The sequence below is a fragment of the Sminthopsis crassicaudata genome, chromosome 1, assembly GCF_048593235.1.
Source record: "Sminthopsis crassicaudata isolate SCR6 chromosome 1, ASM4859323v1, whole genome shotgun sequence".
NCBI classification, from domain to species: domain Eukaryota; kingdom Metazoa; phylum Chordata; class Mammalia; order Dasyuromorphia; family Dasyuridae; genus Sminthopsis; species Sminthopsis crassicaudata.
In genome coordinates, this window is record NC_133617.1 from 111,061,786 (window position 1) to 111,083,761 (window position 21,976).

At 39.3% G+C, this 21,976-nt stretch overlaps 1 long non-coding RNA gene across 2 annotated transcripts; it reads left to right on the forward strand.

The window, feature by feature from the left end:
- The first annotated feature begins 5,539 nt into the window (after nt 1–5,539).
- Nucleotides 5,540–19,687, forward strand: LOC141541867 (uncharacterized). 2 transcript variants are annotated; one of them, XR_012481925.1, is made up of 3 exons: nt 5,540–5,924; nt 8,543–8,718; nt 18,836–19,687. It is a non-coding gene; the product is annotated as an uncharacterized LOC141541867 (long non-coding RNA). The 2 variants fall into 2 exon arrangements; XR_012481926.1 differs by lacking the exon at nt 5,540–5,924 and adding an exon at nt 15,115–15,365.
- Nucleotides 19,688–21,976: the final 2,289 nt, after the last annotated feature.

Genomic DNA, 21,976 nt, shown 5'->3' on the forward strand with positions numbered 1-21,976 from the left:
TGCCAAGGCACTACTAAATTTGATGGGAAAGAGTCAATTTCAGGCTCAGGGGAATTATTAGGGAATAATCCTACAAATCAACTTGAAAACAAGATGGAAAAGCTCTTGATCGAGTGGGCATTTTTCTTTATTAACACCCCAAATACCCGTAGCTTCTACCTATTCATTTGGCACTGAAGCAAATATTGTCTTGTGGTAGCTCTTTTCTTGTTATCCTATATGCTTAACAATAAAACTATCCCTGGTGTTCCAATAATATCACATGTTCCTTGTGAGACTCAGTTTCCACACCTATAGAATGTAAATGTTTAACAAGTCTTGTATTATGAAGCGTTCTGAGAAAAGCATTCTGTAAATGATATAATTTTATGAAAATGAAAATTGCTGTTATTATTTAATTATTAATGCGTATACTTAAAGCACAGCATTAAAGTCATTTAGGTTTATGTCTAAGAATAAGAAGACCTAACTTGAGGGCTTAGTCCAGACACTATGAAATCCTTTGTAATGAGCAAAAAAGCAACACAAATTCTGTAACTCAATTTGCTCAGGTGTAAAATGTGGATAATAAAAGGAATCCTATGCAATACTGGTGGGAAGATATGAGAGGGTAGATGTACAAATCCTTTGAAATGAAAGATCGGGTGTGTCTATTGTCTCCATTTTAACAGACACAGTCTCACCAATTTTTCAATGACAAATACTTCTAGTATCTTATCTATATGCAAAGCATCATTTCTACTCTATAAAATCTTGAAATTTAGCATGGGAAAAGGCTTGATTAGTTTGGCCCATACACTCTCACCTCCTGAGATGGATCTCCAATGAGCCTGAATAGCTTGCTTATGAGCTTGACAAGGAAGTGAATTGGATTTAAGTGAGGGAGATCTGTCCAAAGTAACAGGTTTCAATAGTCTGGAACCATCTGTGTTCTTTGCCCAGCCATACAACAAAATGACTGAAAATGGCCCTGGAGGCAAGGTTTTTAAACAAGTCTGCTTGCCTGAAGCAGTTTTACCTGGAGAGGGGTATTGACAGGATTATCTTGTCTTTCAGTGGGCCTTTGTTGCAGTAGTCATTGGTTGAGTTCCTTACCTTGTTAGGGTTATTTTTTTTTTTTTTAATTTTTAATTTTATTTTATAATTATAACATTTTTTGACAGTACATATGCATGGGTAATTTTTTACAACATTATCCCTTGCACTTACTTCTATTCAGATTTTTTCCCTTCCTCCCCCAACCCCCTCCCCCAGATGGCAAGCAGTCTTATATATGTTAAATATATTACAGTATAATTTAGATACAATATATGTGTGTAGAACTGAATTTTTTGTTGCATAGGAAGAATTGGATTCAGAAGGTAAAAATAACAGTTTACATTCATTTCTCAGTGTTCCTTTTCTGGATGTAGCTGGTTCTGTCCATCATTAATCAATTGGAATTGGATTAGCTCTTCTCTATGTTGAAGAAATCCACTTCCATCAGCATACATCCTCGTACAGTATCATTGTTGAAGTGTATAATGATCTTCTGGTTCTGCTCGTTTCACTCAGCATCAGTTGATGTAAGTCTCTCCAAGCCTCTCTGTATTTCTCCTGTTGGTCATTTCTTATAGAACAATAATATTCCATAACATTCATATACCATAGTTTACCCAACCATTCTCCAATTGATGGACATCCATACATCTTCCAGCTTCTAGCCACTATGAAAAGGGCTGCCACAAACATTTTGGCACATACAGGACCCTTTCCCTTCTCTAGTAGTTCCTTGGGGTATAAGCCCAGTAGTAGTATGGCTGGGTCAAAGGGTATGCACATTTTGATAACTTTTTGGGCATAATTCCAGATTGCTCTCCAGAATGGTTGGATTCTTTCACAACTCCACCAACAATGCATCAGTGTCCCAGTTTTCCCACAGCCCCTCCAACATTCATCGTTATTTGTTCCTGTCATCTTAGCCAATCTGACAGGTGTGTAATGATACCTCGGAGTTGTCTTAATTTGCATTTCTCTGATCAATAGTGATTTGGAACACTCTTTCATATGAGTGGAAATAGTTTTAATTTCATCATCTGAAAATTGTCTGTTCATATCCTTTGACCATTTATCAATTGGAGAATGGCTTGATTTCTTATAAATTAAAGTCAATTCTCTGTATATTTTGGAGATGAGGCCTTTATCAGAACCTTTAACTGTAAAAATTTTTTCCCAATTTGTTACTTCCCTTCTAATCTTGTTTGCATTAGTTTTGTTTGTGCAGAAACTTTTTAATTTGGTGTAATCAAAATGTTCTATTTTGTGATCAATAATGGTCTCTAGTTCTCCCTTGGACACAAACTCCTTCCTCCTCCACAAGTCTGAGAGGTAAACCATCCCATGTTCCTCCAATTTATTTATGATTTCGTTCTTTATACCTAAATCTTGTACCCATTTTGATCTAATCTTAGTATGTGGTGTTAAATGTGGGTCCATGCCTAGTTTCTGCCATACTAATTTCCAGTTTTCCCAGCAGTTCTTGTCAAATAATGAATTCTTATCCCAAAATTTGGGATCTTTGGGTTTGTCAAACACTAGATTGCTATTTTTATTCACTATCTTGTCCTGTGAACCTAACCTATGCCACTGATCAACTAGTCTATTTCTTAGCCAATACCAAATGGTTTTGGTGACTGTTGCTTTATAATACAGCTTTAAATCAGGTACACTTAGACCACCTTCCTCTGACTTTTTTTTCATTAGTTCCCTTGCAATTCTCGACCTTTTATTCTTCCATATGAATTTTGTTGTTATTTTTTCTAGGTCATTAAAATAGTTTCTTGGGAGTCTGATTGGTATAGCACTAAATAAATAGATTAGTTTGGGGAGTATTGTCATCTTTATTATATTTGCTCGGCCTATCCAAGAACATTGAATGTCTTTCCAATTATTTAAATCTGACTTTATTTTTGTGGCAAGTGTTTTGTAATTTTGCTCATATAATTCCTGACTCTCCTTTGGTAGATATATTCCCAAATATTTGATACTATCGACTGTTATTTTGAATGGAATGTCTCTTTGTATCTCTTGCTGTTGGATTGTGTTGGTAATGTATAAAAATCCTGAGGATTTATGTGGATTTATTTTGTATCCTGCGACTTTGCTAAAATTCTGAATTATTTCTAATAGCTTTTTAGCAGAGTCTTTGGGGTTCTCTAAGTATACCATCATGTCATCTGCGAAAAGTGACAATTTGATTTCTTCATTTCCTACTCTAATTCCTTGGATCTCTTTCTCGGCTCTTATTGCCAAGGCTAGAGTTTCTAGTACTATATTGAATAGTAATGGTGATAGTGGGCAACCTTGTTTCACTCCTGATCTTACAGGGAAAGGTTCTAGTTTATCACCATTACATATGATGTTTACTGAAGGTTTTAAATATATGCTCCTTATTATTTTAAGGAATAGTCCATTTATTCCTATACTCTCAAGCGTTTTTAGTAGGAATGGATGTTGGATTTTATCAAATGCCTTTTCTGCATCTATTGAGATGATCATATGGTTTTTATTAATTTGATTATTAATATGGTCAATTATACTAATAATTTTCCTAATATTAAACCAGCCCTGCATTCCTGGTATAAATCCCACTTGGTCATAGTGTATTATCCTGGGGATGATTTTCTGAAGTCTATTTGCTAATATCTTATTGTTAGGGTTATTTTGACCCCACAGAAACTGTATTTTTTCAAGATGCAAATCCTTCAGATTATTCTTGGAATTTAGTCTAAGTCTTTCCCCAACTTGTCCCACCTTATGGCAACTTATTAAGGTTTTTTGCCCCTTGAAGTTGGGAAAAAAGTATCATTAAGATTAGGTAAAAATTGAGGCAAAGATGGCTTCTTTTAACCTACTCAAGGTCAGTTTGACAACAGCTCTTTCTTTCCTCCCTTCCTGCTTCCCTCCCTCCCTCCCTCCCTCTCTTCCTCCCTCTCTCTCTTCCTTCCTTCCTTCCTTCCTTCCTTCCTTCCTTCCTTCCTTCCTTCCTTCCTTCCTTCCTTCCTTCCTTCCTTCCTTCCTTCCTTCCTTCTGAATGAGATGAAGATTTTTTAAAAGCTATAAGACACTAGGTCTAAGCTTCAGGAAGTACATGGCCCACAGGAATTAGACAGCCTTGCTGATTATTTTTCAGCTGTTACCTCCTTTTTAGTCAGTCCAATGAACCCAAATCCTTGGCTATTTAATCCATTCCTTGTTTGTGGCCCAGGACCCCCCCACCATACTGGGTGCTCAGTTGGTATGCTTGGATCTTTCTTGACAAGGACAGAGTAAATGATTTTTCTTTTTATCTGGAGATGCCTCAGAGTAGCTAAGTTGGGTAAGGGAGTCTGGAATCGTGTCCCACATAGTTGATTGATTATCGTCCAGGACCTGTGCCTTCCCAGAGAGATGGCTGGGATTCTACTGTAAAGCAGAGTTGCCATGTTGGGTTTTCTCCAACTGTCCTTGACATTGGACTCCCTGCCTCCCTCTCTGTGAGGTAGGAGCCTGAGCAGGAGGCACTGAGATAGAAACAGAAGCAGATGACTCCAAATAATTAGCCCAAGGGCTAGGACAGTCAGGTCATTGTGGGGCACATAACTAAAGCAAAGCTTGTGCCCTTAGGCTGAAGGGGACCCTGGAATCATCTAGGCGTGATGTCCCCAGGGAAAGGAGGAGGTCTAGTAAGCAGCAATTAAGTCCTGATAACTGCACAGAGGCAGGATCTTCTGCATTACTGCTGTATGGGGCCATAGCTCTAGACTGGGGGATCTGAAGGTCTGAAGGTCTGAGAATTCCAGAATTACATAGTCTTCTTCCATTTAATATTTTTCTGTGTCTGTACTTTTGTGAAGAATTCTGTGTCATGTCTGTTCTGTGAAGGGGAATTTGTTATCTAAAAGATATACAATTAAGTCAGTAAGAAGAAAAAACTTGTATACTGCCCACCATAGAAGGAAAAAAATATACTCCAACTTTTCCCTGTAGACCCAGTTCTGGCCAAGGAAGAAGAAACTAGAGAAATGAAGGAAACTAATTTTTGAGAGCAATGATTGAGGAGTTTGGCTATTGGTCATTTTAAGACTGAAAAACACCATAAAACAAATATTATGTAACTATTACCTTCTTTATTGGATTTAATTGTTTCATATTATATAACTTTATATGTGTTTTTAGATGTGACCCACATACAAGCCAATGTTGAGTTAAATGAATTTGTGTGTGTTTAATCTGGAAGCAAATTCAACTAAATTAAAACCTCCATGAGGAGGATGAAGCATAGAGTACAAAGAGCCTTTCTCTTTCTTCCTACTTCCCCAGTAACCTGACTGCATCAGGGACACACAGATGAAGAGGTGAGAACAAGAGAAAGGAAATATACTTGCTCAATTAAGTGAAATTTGTTATTTAAGACATAATAGTGAAAGAAATATTAAAAGATCTCTCATAAAAGCCTACTAGAGGGATATGTAAATTGTACTCTTTGCACTAACTGTATTAACAGAAGTTTGAATAGATTGAGAATGTTGGGGACAAACTGAAAAGCAGTTGATTGCCATTAAATTCTGGCAGCAAATAGCCTAGTCCTCAAGCCTTTTCTGATTCAGAGAGGAAACAGTAAGATTTGTATGGACTGACAAAAATAATCAAAAATTAATATTTTTTTATTGTAGAAGCGAGATTTTGCTTGTAACTAAAAGTTTGTATCTAAAAAACAAAAACAATAAACAACACCCCCCCCCCCCAAATGTATCTGGATCAGGTTTGCACTTTGAAAGCCTGGTGACTTGAGAGTATGCAGCTTTCAATTGACACAGGTGAAAGAGGACAAAGAAAGAGGGTATCAGTGAAACAAAGTAACCAGAAAGTGAAGAGGAGTCAATTTCTGGAATTTCTCTTAAATTGTAAGTATGTTAAGCTTCTTGAAAGTATCTTGTGAGCAAGCTTGTTATCCCTGAGAAATAACTAGTTGGAGTTACAAAGATCCCAATGAAGATGAGTTTATTGATAATTTACAACTTTGTTAAGTAGAAATAATTTCTACTGATTGGCTTTTACACCTGGGATGTTGTGCTTAAGGGCCACCTCCTTAGATGTGAAGATGAGTTGTAAATTTTAGATGACAAATTATCTATTAAAGTTACATGAGATAATCACTATTCACTGGTATTTGCTAGAATTGTGTGTTTAATTGAATTGAAACATTAGAATAAATTCAAATCTGTATTTGATATGATTTAATGTTAAAAATTGGTTAATAAAACAAAGTTCTGGTAACTTGCCTTAAGAGGTCACATGTTTGGATCCCCTAACTAGATGAAATAGGTTGCTTTCTAAAATGTTTATTGGGTAATTTATAAATATCATAATCTATGCTTTAAAATTTCATCAGCTTGGCTGAATATTTGTATAAGCTTTATGAAATCTGGCCCACAGTTATTTATATACTGGCTATATTGTAAATCTGGTTTTTAAAACAAGGATCAACAAAGATTGTCTTGCAAAAGCAATTGATAGTTTGAATGGAACATCTAGTAAGAATACCACAAGGTTAAATGTTGATTTAAAGAAAAAACAAAACAAAACAAACTTTTCCTTATTGGTGTCTATAATGAAATTGGAAACAACAAAATAAAATGAGATTCTTATCCGTTTTGATGACAGGCTATGTTCTGTTTGTTCATCTATTACTTATGGAAATTGTGAAATTGCTCAACAAATCAGGAGTATTTTCATAATACTGAAATTTAAAATTGTTAAGGATTATTAATGTAATAGGTTGATAGAAGGAAAGTGGCAGCATGATAGAAAGAAGGAGAAAGAGAGAGGGAGACAGGATAGGGGAGGACATAGAGAGTAGCAGAATGTTTGGCTGGTATCAAAAGGTAATTCCAAGACCCCAAAATTGAGAGATAGAATGGATCCCAGGAATGGTAGATATGAAGTAGAGTCAGAGAACAAGGAAAAGGAATAATTCCACATGGCATAAGGATGCCACTGGGCTGTGATTGGGTGGCTGACTCAGGAGGCCAGGGGTCCTGGGGTTGCCCATGGGTAGATTTTGTGGGAAGGATTTAGCCCCAGGCACATTTCTGGATTTCTGGTTAGACAGGCCAGGGAAGTAGATAGACTTCTGGCTTACTGTGTAAACTTGCCAAACTTGGTTTGGGAAAAAGCTTGGTTCTGGATGTACAGTTCCAGTCTCTTCTTTTAAGTTTCTGGAAAACTTCAGAACAGGTATATTTCAAATAGAAAAGGGGGACAGTCTGCCAGGTACCCAAAGGGCTACCAAAATGTGCATCCCCTTTGATACTGCAGTGTTTCTATGGAGCCTAGATTCCAAAGAGATTTTAAAAGAGGGAAAGGGGCCCACACGTGCAAAAGTATTTGTGGCAGACCTTTTTGTACTGGCAAGAAACAGGAAAATGAGTGGATGCCATCAGTTTGAATATGGCTAAATAAACTGTGATATATGAATGTTGTGGAATATTGTTGTTCTATAAAAAATGATCAGTAGGATGAATTCAGAGAGGACTAGAGAGACTTACATAAACTGATGCTAAGTGAAATGAGCAGCACCAGGAGATGATTGTACACGTCAAAGTCAAAAACAAGATTATACAATGATCAATCCTGATGGACGTGGCTCTCTTATAAAATGACATGACTTAGACCAGTTCCAACGATATTATGATGAAGAGAGCCATCTACACCCAGAGAGAGGACTGTGGGAACTGAGTCTGGATCACAACTTAATATTTTCATTCTTTTTATTTTGTTCTCTTGCATTGTGTTTTCTCATTTTTTTGTTCTTGATCTATTTTTTGTTATGCAGCAAGATACTTGTACAAATGTTTACATATATTGCATGTAACATATATTTTAACATAAGATATATTGGATTATCTATCATCTAGGGGAAAGGGTACAATGAGTGCAAGCTCTCCCTAGACTTAAATTTCTGTTATGTTTCATCACACAGACCCGCGCTGCTTCCTGTTTGCCCTTAACCAGGGCACCTTTAACTCCCCAAGTCCTGACTCCTAAACTTTACTGTTTAGTTCCCAGACAATTATGAAAACCCATTGAACTCCCATCCTGAAGCTTGCCTGGAGGAAGAGTACATTCTTAGGGAAGGATTGCCAGATGGATGGTGCACATATGCCCCTGCCAGGGGCTTGAAAACTCTTTTCAAAGCCTTCCCTTCTAAAAGTAAAAAAGTCTCTAGAATTTTCACTAGGGAAATCGCACTTCCTGAGGGCCATACTGTCTCATCCATTGTCCCTTCCTATTTAAAGAAATAAAAGTACAGATTGGGGGGAAATGTCCTTAGACATTGCTTCTGGAAAAGCTGTGTGGATGAGACACATTCACAATAACCTTGTATTCTCTCAGTATTCCTCTTGGTGTGATCCCCACTTATGCTCCTTAGTAAGCCCCATTCTGACTCCAATGTGTTTATTCTTTTTTGCTCATATTGGATTCTTGCATTTTTCATCTACTTGGGAGTTGTTTCTTGCAGATTGTAAGGCATGAGATTCCAACTACTTGGTCAAAACCCAGGATCCCAGGTTCTGACACTCGGCAGCCACCTGCTGCTGACACCAGCTACATAATGTGTGTCTCCCCTCCTCAGTCTGGACCACACTGGGCTCCATCAGTTCTTCAGCCCTTTTCAGTCTGAAACAGCTCCAGAAGGTGAGACCTTTGTCCCTTTGTCTCAAATAAATGTGGGTCTGGACTGCTTGAGGTGAGAAGAATGGGATAATGTCCCTGAGTCCCTGGGCCTGGACTAGCTGGGGCTCCATTGATACCATTGGCTGCCAGATGCCAATTGTGGCTCAGGCTCTGTGATGACAGGAGTTCCCAGATGGAGGGTGGGAGCTGGTGGAAGCAGGGCCTTCCATTGCTGCTCATTGCTTTAAGCAGCATTATCCTCTCACCACTTGCTTAAAGAATTAAGTACTAGAATGGGCCAAGATATCCTAGCAAAAGTGGTTCTGGAAATCTTCCATTGATGTGAGGCTGGTGGATCTTTCTAAATGGTAGATGGTGGGTTAGAGTTAGTACTGAGCAGAGGACCCAGCCTGAAGGCCTTGATAACAAGGATGTCCTAGTGGAAGAAATGCATCAGGACTGGTGTGAGAAGGTGTGCAAGAGAAGTGGCTGAATGGGACCAGGAGAAGTTTTCCCAGAGGTTCTAGGACCTTAGACCTTAGTTTCAGGACATCACATGTTCCCTATTCTCAGAGGATTGTAGGACAGAAAACATCAAAGCCCTAGCTCTAAATTTCAGCAAGTCACATAATTCCTATTTTTAAAGGTCAGTAGGGGAGAAAAGGTCAGACCCTTTGCCAAAATTTGAAGCAGTCATGTGACCCACAGGACTTAAACAGCATTGTTGGTCATTGGTCAGTGGTTACTTCCTTTTCAGTCCATCCAATGAACAGGAGCCTTTTATTATTTACTTCATTCCCTCTTTCTGGACTGGGGCCCCATGTCATGCTGGCTGCTTCCTTGGTGTGCTGGGACTTCTCTTTGTAAGGACCCAAATCCATGAATTCTATGGGCATTGGAAGATTTTTCAGAGTAGCCCATTTGAGTCAGGGGGTTGCTCACAGATTCCTCCTTTTTTCCTTTGTCCTGGTCTTTTGCCTGGGGGTCAGATTTTTTCTTTCACTACCTGAGAAATGTGGTTAGGTGTGTAAAAAATTGAAATCATTTCAATTTGGTCACTTGCTGTCTGGGGAATGTGGGATTAAGCGAGTGAAGGAGAAATATTGGGAAAAGAAACTTTGACAACATTGTTAATGTTGAATGTTGAAAACTCTATTTGGAAAAATATTAATTTCAAGATTAAAAACATAAATTTTAAAATAAGTACTCTATTATATGAAACCTTTCCAAGGTAAGATACGTCACACTTGTGCCCTCTTCTCTCATTTTCCTCCCTCCCCTTTCATCTCATTTTTTTCCCTCTGTCAGTTGGTCTCCCTCCATGCTGCCTTGTATCTTTTTCTTCTTTCTGCCTGCCCTGTCTCCAGCGTCACATCATAACCAGCCCGCTGTTCAGTTTTTTAAGAGGCCTGCTTTCCAGTCTTATTCACTTCCAGTTGTAACACCCAGATATTTGAATTTTTTTTGGTTCTTCCAAAATTTTGCCTTTGATCTGAGGGCACTTTTGAAATTGGGCACTATTATGCCTATGTGTTTTCCACAATAGATTTTGTTGAGATGGCAGTGTGTAAAGGTCCAAGGAGGAGTCAGGCACAGTGAAACTGGAGGTATACAGCAATAATGCTTGAGCCCCATGGGAGTGGTTCTGCTGTGTAATAGTAGGGACCGTCTCATGGGCTAGAACTCTGGTTGCATTGAGATCCACATAGTTTGGGACAAAATGACCTACCCAAATTGACTACTACTGAGATGACTCATTGTTAGAATCTTTACTAGGTGCTAAGTCAGTACTTAACAATTCTCTAGTTTAGAGTTCATACCTTTAAAGGAGTTTACACCTTTAAAAGGAGCTAGCTCATGGGATGTAAAGGAAATCCCACAAGTCCCTGGAGTACCCACTAGCCTATTCTCTGGGAGGAAAAAGAAGCCTACTTTTGAGTGGGCAAGGGCAGTCTGGAAGGAGGCAGTCTGGAAGAAATCAGTCTGGAGTGAGTCAAGGGAAGGACTTCCCAGGAGAACTTCAGGGAAGCTGGAGGAGATTCAGAGCCAGGATTCAGGAGAAGGATTTGACATTCTACCTTCATGCTGACTGGAGGCTTTGGATTCAGAGGGAACTAGAGAGTGAAGCTGGAGAGATTCTGACAGGAAAAGATTCAAGACTTTGAAAGACACAATACAGACCTAAAGTCAAGGCTGCCTCCCCAGAAGCCATTTTGCCTCCTCATCCACAAAGCAGTTTGCCTTGTCTCAAGCGAATCTCTTCTTTGGTACCCCTGCACATGAATCACTGCAAAGTTCTGAGGTAGCATAAGATTAGTCAAAATTTTAGTGACCAATGCCCTGTATGCCAATCCCTTACCTTTGCTGTTTCCATTCTTTCCCTCAAGTAATTTACAAGATCTAATTTCTTTTTCCCGTCACTAATACAATCACTTAAATATTTTACCTCACATTTCAAAAATTGTAATTTGTCTTAAGAAATTCTCAGTCCCTGTGCTCCTACATAATTTAACAAACTGATAGTGACTTGGACAAGGTCACTTTTTCCTCCACAAGAAGATCATTTACATATTGTAAGACTTTTAGCAGTAAGAAATTATTCCAGAATGTTCACATACTTCTTTTTTTTTATGTGATGTCCAATTCTGCTGGAGAAGAATCTTTTCTTTTTTTTTTTTTAATATTTTTTTATTTATTATGGCTTTTTATTGAAAAGATATATGCATGTGTAATTTTTAGAGCACTGACAATTGCCAAACCTTTTGTTCTAACTTTTCCCTCCTTCCCCCATACCTTCTTCCCTCAGATGGCAGGTTGATCAATACATGTTAAGTATGTTAAAGTATAAGTTAAATATTATATATATATATGTATATATGTATATATATATGTATATATATATGTATATATATATATGTATATATATATACATATATATATATATATATACATATATATATATATATATATATATATATATATATATATATATATATATATATATATATATATATATATAAAATGTATATACATGATGTCTGGACAGTTATTTTGCTGTACAAAACAAATTGCACTTTGAAATAGTGTACAATTAACCTGTGAAGGAGATAAAAAATGTAGGCAGACAAAAATAGAGGGATTTGGAATTCTATGCAGTGGTTCATAGTCACCTCCCAGAGTTCTTTTGCTGGGTGTAGCTGGTTCATTCCATTACTGCTCTATTGGGTTCACACAATTCTTCTATACCCATGTAGATATTCCATAAATTGAAAATTATACCAATCATTTTGCTTTTAAAATACCCAATACACAGAAAAATCCCAAACTACATAACAAAAACTACATAAGAAAAACATTTTCAAAAGGACAAAGGCAAAAACTATTATCCTTGGGTCCCTTTACATAATTGGCATCAATACATTTAATTAAAACTTCCTATTTTCACATAAAAGAATCTGAAAAGTTCTTAAAAACATCAATTAAACTTTTTTGAAATAACTCTTTCAAGCTATATATCTTATTTCTGATCATATTCTTTAAACACAAAAACCATTATGTATCTAAAGAAACAAATGTTCGATCAATTAACATCTTGTAAGAGCAGCCTGTCTCTTCGAATCAGTTTGCTTTCTTCAGCCAAAAGTGGCTGCAGCTTTCCACTGCTGCTCTCCCCCGCTGCTCTCCCCCTGCAAAAACACATCCCATCTCACAGCCCTCTCTCTATGACTATCCTTTCCAACCAGTTCCTTCTTTTTCCCACTGATTGCTTCTTGAAATCATTTGCTCCCACTAATCAATTCTTCTTAAATCACCTTCATTCTCCTGTCCCATCTCTCTTTTTCTTCCAAATGCCTACTTGTTCAAACCTTCTCCAACATATTTTACACTCCCAAACCTGTAACTCTTCTGACTAGATGCTCCATTTATACTATTAATTGCTTTTGTAAAGCAATATCTCTTATCCCTTTTGTTTAAATCACCTTTTTAAAAAACTATAAACTTAAAGATTCACAATTAATTTTGACCAAACTTTATAAAATTTATAATGTATTTAACAAATTAGTCAATTTTTTTAAAGCAATATACCATTTAAGTATGGAGATACCAACACGACCTCCCCTAAAGTAAGCTACTGGCATTTTGTTTAATAGCCTATATTTCAATTTGAAGTCCAACCAAACAATAAGGCAAAAAAAAAAGTTTACAATTCTTAAGATTTTATTCAGAATAAATCTAATATGTGAAAAGCAATGTAAAAGTATTTCCCCCAATTTTGAAATTAGAGTACCTCTTTAAAATATAGTAAGTTTCCAAACTTCTTAATTAAATGTGGTAGACAAATAATTACCCAATTTAGCCTTGTTAAACTTTCTGTTCTCTAATTCCATGAAAGCAAACTTGCTAATAATGATTTTTCTTTTTACTCTTGGAAAAAATTTTTTTCTTTTCTTTTTAGAAGCATGCCTAGTTTTCCCACAAGTCCAAGCGGTCATAGAGCTTCTGTGTTTAGCAATTTACCTCTCTTACTCTGTTTTTATTCCTTCCTTCCAATATATGCAACTTCTTATTTCCAATCTTAAGTTTCCAATCTTGACACACATGCCAATTTAAAGTTATTTTAAAATTAACCAGTAATTTAGTTTGTGAAATTTCCTTAAATCTATCTAGATATTCCATTCAAATACCTTTCTTTAGTAAGCCAGGAAAGAGATAAGCACCAATCCTCACTTTACCTTGAAAAATTTTTCTGTGGCAGGAATCCACAAGGCGGAGTTATGAATAACAGGGCTCCTTGTTTACAGGAGTGATGGTCACTGTTCTTCTATTTTCTCAAAACCTTCCAAACTTTCAATCTATGTTTTTATTTTTCCCCTTCTCTCCCCCTTTCTGCAAAGCCAGAGGCAGAGGGTAAGAAAGAGAGAAAATATTTTTCACACTTCTTTTTTACCTAAGCACTCTGAACTAATTTCAATTCCCACAATTCAGCGTAATATTTTTCTAAGCCTGCAACATTGAGGCTGAAATTTTATCTCTTATGAGCTTGCTAACTTTTAACACAGAACAGAATGCAAAGCAGACACACAAACACAGAGACAAATGCAGAGCTCTGTTTGTCTTGAATCGCCTAGCTAACATCCTTATATAAATCCATGAACTGCTTCTATACCACCCTAGACCCAGTCCAGGTTTTTTGGAGGAGGTCCTCCCTCCCCACTACAGCCACCCAAGGGCTTTCTTAGGACAGTCCTTTCCTTGTAGTCTAATGCAGTCCTCAAACAAAAACCAATTTAGGAGGGATAATCCCAAAGGGTCTCCCTCAATTTGGCTAATAGACCCCCAGACTTCCAAGAGCAGTTACCTGCTCTTGTATATATCTTTCAGGCTTGCAGTGCCAGCCATCAGGACTCTACTTCCTTCAATCTTCAATCTTCAATTCTGTGTTCCACTGAGTACCTCTGCCTCACGTTGTTGTCTAAGAGGGAGGCAGCTCACCCAGAGCTAGAGACCATGGAGAAAACTGGTCCGTGTGCGCCTGCCCCTGTCTGGGGTGCACACAACCGTCTCCCCCAAAGAACCCATCCCGGGGAGCTCCCAGATGTTTGGGACAAAAACACCTAAAATGGACTACTAGAGAGATCACTCATAGAAAGCAGATTTATTAGAATCTCAAGAAGCAGATCCCATCATGTTCTGTGAGCCAAATCTCACAGCAGGATAGGGACAGAGCCTTGAAAATGCTCACAGCTTTTATACATTTCAGACAAAGAACCTCCAAAATCCTTCCCTGGATACGTTGTGAGTAGTCACATAAGTCTACTGTTCCCCGAGTTGGTCAGTGTAATGTAGTAGACAAAGTGACATACGGCTTCTTCAGCCACATTGGACAATGGGATGTTGTTAGGATTATCAGGTGAGAACTCAGGTTGACTTGACAGTTCTCTGGCTCAGACCTTTGGTTTGGGCCTTTAAAGGGAGTTTACACCTTAGGAATTGTAGGAGGAGCAAGCTCATTGGTTGAAGTGGTTCTTCCCAGAAGCCCTTGCATTATCCCACGCCCATTCTCTGGGAGGATAAAAAGAGGCAACATTGATCCTGGAGAGCAGTCTGGATTGGGAAAGGACAAGAGCTGGAGGAGATTCAGAGCCAAGATTCAGGAAGAAGAAGAGGCTGGCTGGAGGCTCCAGAAGCCTCCCAAGAAACCTGCTCATAGAGGAAAAGATTATACAGAAAAGAAACCTCCTTCCAGAGAAGGATTACAACTGAGGGACGATCAGAACATTACAGGATGTAGTCCAGCCCTTATCCAAAATCACTTGACTCTGGAGAAGCTGAAATTGAGGCCTATAGTCTTGATCTGCTTTAACTAACAGTCTCTATTCAATATGTGCTATGAGTTCTTCACCTTTTCCCACACAGGTATCATACACAGGAGGTGACTCCTTCACTGATTCCTGTGACCTCATAGACCCCTTTATGCTGTGGGAGGAAGAAGTAGGTCCTCTTTGACCTGATGTTCTAGGAGTCCGGGGTTTTAGCTAGGCAGGAGGAGAATATGTGAATAAAAGACCTTGACCTTGCACACGGCTGTCCTCAAGCACTCTACCGCACATCTAAACCAGCAGTCTTATGGGATGATTGCCAGGGATCTCTGAAGACATCAGACAGAGGTAAGCTTGGTTTACTGGTTTAACACTGCAAAAGACTGTGCCAGAGAATCCTCTGAGGGCCTGGGACTTAGGCGACATTGGCAATAGTGAAGGCAGGGTGGAACAAGGATATTCGCAAATGCTTAGAGTTAATATTTATAAGTGGCACCCAAACTTGGGGTATGCTGTAGATTGCTAGACCCTCAGTAATTAATCAGGAAGGCAAGGTAGTCCATCATCCAGCAGGCATTGCAGAGAGGCATTATGGATCTAAGGATACCTAGGATCAAGCTGCAGCTCACAGCTATGCATGCAGCTCCTGTAAATAGGTTAAAGAGCCAGATAGTCTTTTGACAAAGATCATCTCTGAAGAACAGCAGGAGCTTGCTTTCAAGCTCCAAGGCCTTTATTCCCATGCCCAGTAAAATCATCTCATCAAGGAAAAAATCTAGAGCTAATAGAGATGGTTGACAGTATAGAGTAAAAAATACAACAAGTAAAGGTTGAGTCAGAAGTAAAAGGAAAAATCACATTACAGACAATAAAAGAGAACAGAATTACAGGGGGAATTACAGGTTGAGCTAGGGAAAAGACAAAGTTAACTAACAGGAGTAAGAACCCAAAGAGTTCTGCCTACTGGCTGAAACTGAGAAGGAAAAAACCCAGCAGAAAGCTGGTGAACCTGCCATATGGAAACTAACCAAAGAAATCCTCTTTAGCATTTTGTTAATTTATCTCATCTGCCACTGCTTAAGAGGATCTACTGGGCAGAGTAGTCATTTCACTGAAGGAACTACTCTGCTAATGCAAAGGGGTTTGGTTCTTTTCATATGCAAAACTCAGTTTCTGCTTCAATTCTACCCATCACTGAGCATGTGCTTTGGGGATTTTCCCATTTCCTGAGCCTCCTCCCTCAACTCCACCTTCAGGGGCAGGAGGAGGAGAAGGAGAAGAGGGAGGGGCCATGGTATCAGCACCCCCCACTAGCCAGTTACAACTCCCTGAGTCTTCATTACAAAAGGCAGGAATAGTCTTCATTGCCTCAGGCAAGGGGAGATTATGGCATCTTGGGGGCAACAATTGTTATTGTGCTAAAAACCTTTGAAAATGTTGCATTCCAACCTGCTCAATTAGTCTCTAACAAGGCTGTGAGGATAAGAGATTGCAGTTAGAGAGAGTAGTTTTCATGGTTATAGGACTACAGAGATGTTCTCTGGGAAAGTGGAACTCCTCTTGGCTCAGCTTGCAGAGCTTTTGCTTCCACACACAGTTAGCTTCATTGCCTTGCCCCAGGAGGGTGCTTATTATACAGTGTCTATTCATAGGATAGTTTGGGAAACTGAGGAATGTGTAACTATTGTCCCAATATAAACACTGTGTGATCAGTGACCCAGGAAGAGAAGTATCACATTTATGGCCTCCCACTAGTGAAATACCATTTGGTGATATTTATTCACACTTTTGACTTCCAGCAACAGAATTCAGGAATATTAAAGACTGCAGCTGTTACAGCTGAACTCCCTTTGCTCATCATCAGTATGAAGGGCTCACCACTGAAAAGGTGGCTACACCCAGATGTAGATCACACAGCTATTAGAAGTCCTAGCTGGTCTGGTAACTGTCAAAAGATTACAACAAACGCCTATATGTCTGGCACAAAAAGGTCTATAGTTGCTAAAATTAGTGCTACCTCTGAGATGGGAATTTAAAGATAAGAGAAGTTTCTATTTTACAACTGAAATATTTGTCATCAATTACTGAGCAAGAGACCTTCAAAGTAAAAAAAAAAATCGGGCTTCATTAGGTATAGAACAGGAGCAACTTAACCAAGGACATTCACAAGCTTCTCTAGGTCCTTGGATTCCCCTGAATTTGTCATTGACTGGAGAAAAGTAAATGGATTGGTGGAGATAATGGAAGCTCTTTTCCATCTCCTCAATTAACAAAGGATTGGTCTTTTTCGATTAAGAATTTTATCCCTCTAGATGAGTATATGAAGGGATTTCCCTTCTCAGTGCCCAGCATTAATTTAGCTGAGTCTTGTGAAGGATCTGAATGGACATTTTTGCTACAAGGTATGAAGAGCAGCCCTACTGTGTGTCAAATGCACGTGGCTGTTGATAATACTCCTGTTAGAAATGTACCTCCAAAACTTGTTACCATTAGTATATGACATTTTAGGAGGAGACAGTGCTTTAGGCTCATCATGCCAGCTCACAAATGAAACTGAAGAGGCTCTAAGAGAGACTGAATTGGCTTTATCTAATATGGATGAAAGACCAACTCAGAAAGTATTGGAAATACCAATTTTTGTTACAAAAGAGGCATCCATAGCAATCCTTCATCAAGGAGACAGTATGATGAAGTAGGTGAACCTCCTAGCACAATCAGATCAAATTCTATTCCTTATCCAGTGCTTGTGACTAGAATTTCAATGACAGCCATTAAGAGAATAGTACAATTATCTGGGACAAGACCAGACAAAATATACCCTGTTTAAAACCAATACACAAATTGATGTGTTGTGAAACCATCCCAGAGTGGAAAAATGTATTGGGATAGCTCCAAGCCTTGCACATGAGTATGTAAATATAATTTTTGATTTGGCTTATTCAGTAGATGTGGTACAAAGAATTGCCAAAGCCCAAATAAAATTTGTAGTTTCTAATATATATCATCAGCTCTTTCAAAAATTTCTGAGAGCAAGTGAGAAGGCACTCAAGTGTTATATACTGCATGTCCATTTTCATAGTGGACTTTCAAATCCTATCTCTTATCATGTTGCTAGATCTTTACCTTTGCAAATTGTGATAAGAGGATGCAAGGAGCACAGCAAAAAGTGATACAGCTTGTCTTCCTTTTCACTCTCCTATGCTGACTTCAGGCCAAAACCCTGGTGATTTGAAATCTAATGCTCTATGGCAAATAGACATCAGTCATGTTAAGAGGCAGAGCATTCATGTAACCATGGATATATATTCTCAGTTCTTTATGGTTTCACTGCAATCAGGAGCAGCAGTCAGGCATATGATCAGCCATCTTTCCATTGTAAGAACCTCACATGCACTAAAGACAGATAATGGACCAGCTTATACATCTTCTTCCTTTAGGTCCTTTTGCATTGAATTTGGCTTTGTCCATTACTCTGGCATCCCATACAACCTTACTAGCAAAGCCATCATTGGACAGACTATTTATACCCCCAAGATGCTCCTATCCATACAAGAGAAGGGAATTTGTGAATTTGCACGAGATGGTGCAATACATACATGTACTTACATGCAATTTTCCAATTCTTTGGATTTCACCCCATAAATTCACTTCTGACATGCAGAAAGCATGGGTACATGGAGAAATCGCATCAAACTAACAGAGTGGTAGAGAAGGACAAGAGCCCCCTGCCCACAGTGATGTTGAAGGGTCTAGATGGCATCTGGAAAGCCCTGGTTGGGTCAAAGTTTGGGGTCCTCAGTATGCTCTTGTTGTTGCAGATGTAGACCACAGAAGAGGAGTGGATCCCAACCAGAAACATCTGTGACCTGGAGATCCAAGAGAAGAAGGACTAGATGACGGCCCAACCCTCCAGATGCTGATGGCAGCCATGTCCCTCCTGACAATGACACCAGAGACAGCAGAGAACTACAGGGTAGCATCTGAATTGGAATGATTTTGAGTAATATGCAATACATGCAGACTGATAACTGGAGAATGGGCCTGTGTGCTTCTCCCATTGCTACTTGCTTTTCATATGGTGGCTTGGGGAGGGGCTTTACCCTCTTTTCCACTTATAATCAATGCCCCAAAATTAGTGGGTGAAAAATCAACACTCCACCTGCCAAAGTTACTGAGTCATTGCTGCAGGACATGCCTTTTTTTTTCCAAAAGGAAAATGGAAACTACCATCTTGCCATCTTGACATCCTGCCTCCTTGACATCTTGTATCCTTGATATCCTCCCTCCTTGACATTCTGCCTCCTTGATATCCTGTATCCTTAATATCCTGCCTCCTTGACATCCTGCACCCTTGATATCCTTCCTCCTTGACATCCTGCCTACTTGATATGCTGCTTTCCATGACATCCTGCCTCGTTGAATATGACTTTTTTGAATGGGTTTTACACCATGTTGTTCATACTTGGTTTTGGCCATTTTGGGGCCTAGTTCTCTCTCTCATACTTTTGTTTGCCTGTGTTCTGTGATATATTCTGTAATGTCATTGATCAAGTGAGCTACTGTTGATGCTAAAGTTAGCTTCACAAAAAGAAGGAATTGTAAGGGTCAAAGGAGGAGCCAGGCACAGTGCAACAGGAAGTAAACCACCAATAAAGCTGGAGAATCCGGAAGTCGGTCTGCTGTCAACTTATAGGAACCATCTCATGGGTGGGATCTCTGGTGGTATTGACATCCACATCATTAACAGGAGACTTCTCCTACTCTAATTGGTTGTGCCTGTGACTTCATAGACCCTCTAAGCTGTGGGAGGAAGAAGGTCCTCTTTGACCTGGTGTTCTGGGAGTCAGCAGGAGGTCAGCTAGGCATTAGGTGAACATGTGAATAAAAGACCTTGAGCTTGCACATGGTTGTTCTCCCCCATGTATCTAAACTATTGTTCTTAGGAAATGATGGCCAGAGATCTCTGAAGACCTCAGACAGAGGTAAGGTTGCTAAAACTGGTTTGAGCACTGCAAAAGACAGTGCCCAGAGATTTCTCTGAGGGCTTGGGAATTAGGAGGAACTGGCAGTAGTGAATGCAGAGTGGGCATTAACACAGGAATTCACAAGATTACTAAATGCCTTCACGTGGCATTTACAATATTAGGGGATATTATTCCCAAATTAGTTCTTGCATTGATGAGTCAAGGGTTTTTTTTTTTTTTTTTTTTTTTGGTCACACTTTTCAGGTAGTTGACTTCTTCTGTTTTCCATTCTATTCTATTCAGTTCTCCAGATCTGTCTTTAAATTTATGTTTCACATTGTTTTATTTATTTCCAATGTTGACAATTTTTGTTATTTTTTGATTTTTCTGCATTTTCTTAGATGCTCAATGACAATCTTCATTTTCAAAGAATAATTTTCATCTTGAAACTCCTTTCCTCCTTTGGAAGTTGGTTTCCTCTTTTTTCCCCATCAGCTTTTGGGGTTTTTTTGGACAGATTTTTTTGGTTACTTTTTCCTCAATTTCATTTGATTTTTAAATTGTTTTTTTGAGTTGTTCTACACATTTTCTTTGGGGTTGCAGCCATTGCTGATTAACCTTTATGCTACATTCTTTTTTACTTGAGTGTCCACCTCTAAAGATGAACTCTCATTTTCCCTGTTCCCATAATATACTTTAATGGTGGGATTCTTCTTTGCTGGTGCTTTAAAAAAAAAAAAAGAGGCTAAGAACCTCTAATTGTGGTGTGTGCTGAAGGTTCCATAAGCTTCCCTTCAATGTTTCTCTTTGACCAGGAACCTCAAAGTCTTTCACCAGGAGCCCCAAAGCAAGAGCTCTCCTCTCCTGCAAATACTGGCAGCTAGCTGCATCTCTGCCCCACTGCCTCTGCACCCACTGGGGGCTGGTTCCTTCTTGCCAGGGCCAGGTCCTCAGGTATTCAGTGACACAGCTGGGTCTGGCTGCCATCCTAATCAGCTCAGCTTCTCTCAGGTCTCCAGGACTCAGACCTCAACTTGACAGAGACTTTGGGAGATGAAATTCTGTGGTTCTACTGAGGCTCCAGCCACTCCGAACTAGGCTAGGGGGCCCCACTGCTTCTAATGATTTAGCCTGGACATGTTGCCACTTCAGACAGATTCATGTCCAGTCCAGTGGCTCTTTTCATTTTTTGGGTTGTTCTAGAAAACCCCTGTGTACCTCCAGTCTTTCATTTAAATATCTGTATTCACCTTTAGTATACATTTGTTCTATGGAGAGGGGGGAATTGACATCTGGAACTTAATTGTGTACACTCCAATACCTCCCTACACTAAAAAATTTAAAGAAGCCTCAGTCAGTCTCTTCTGTGGCTGCTTGGGGAGGACTGCTTGGGGACTCTTTTCGGAGATGGTTTGGACTAGTGGTCCATGGCTGGCTGGACTTTGGATCTCCTCTTCCAGCGACCTTTGGCAGAACTGGCTGAGGTCACTTCTTGGGGATCTTCTTCTTGGGGCCAATTGGAGGAGGGTTTGAAGATAGTTTCAGAGCAAATCTTCCATTCTGTGGGAGGGCCTGGTTGGATTTTTACTGCTGATTTGGACAACGAATCGTTACTCTGATTGAAATGATGGGGCTTCAGGGGCTTCTCCTTGGTCCCATTGAAAGGAGTTTTCAGAGGTTATCTCGGAGGATGTCTTGGATATTGCACCTGGGTCATACATGACTATTGGTGTCCTCTCCAGAGGAGCATTGTCAATATTATCAGGATAGGCCAGGGTGGCTTTCTGCTGTCCTTTGGGGAAACCAGGAGGGAATGGTTCCACCAGAACAAGGGGAACTGCCAGGCTTGTACAAAGAAACCCCAAAGCTAAGCTTCTTAGCCAAGATGGGACCATTGTGTCTTTTTCCTGCCTTGACCTGGCACGAAGGATGCCCTTCTGGCCCTCCAGGTCCGGCATTTGTGCATTGTTGCTTGCTGTAATGGGAGAAACTCGG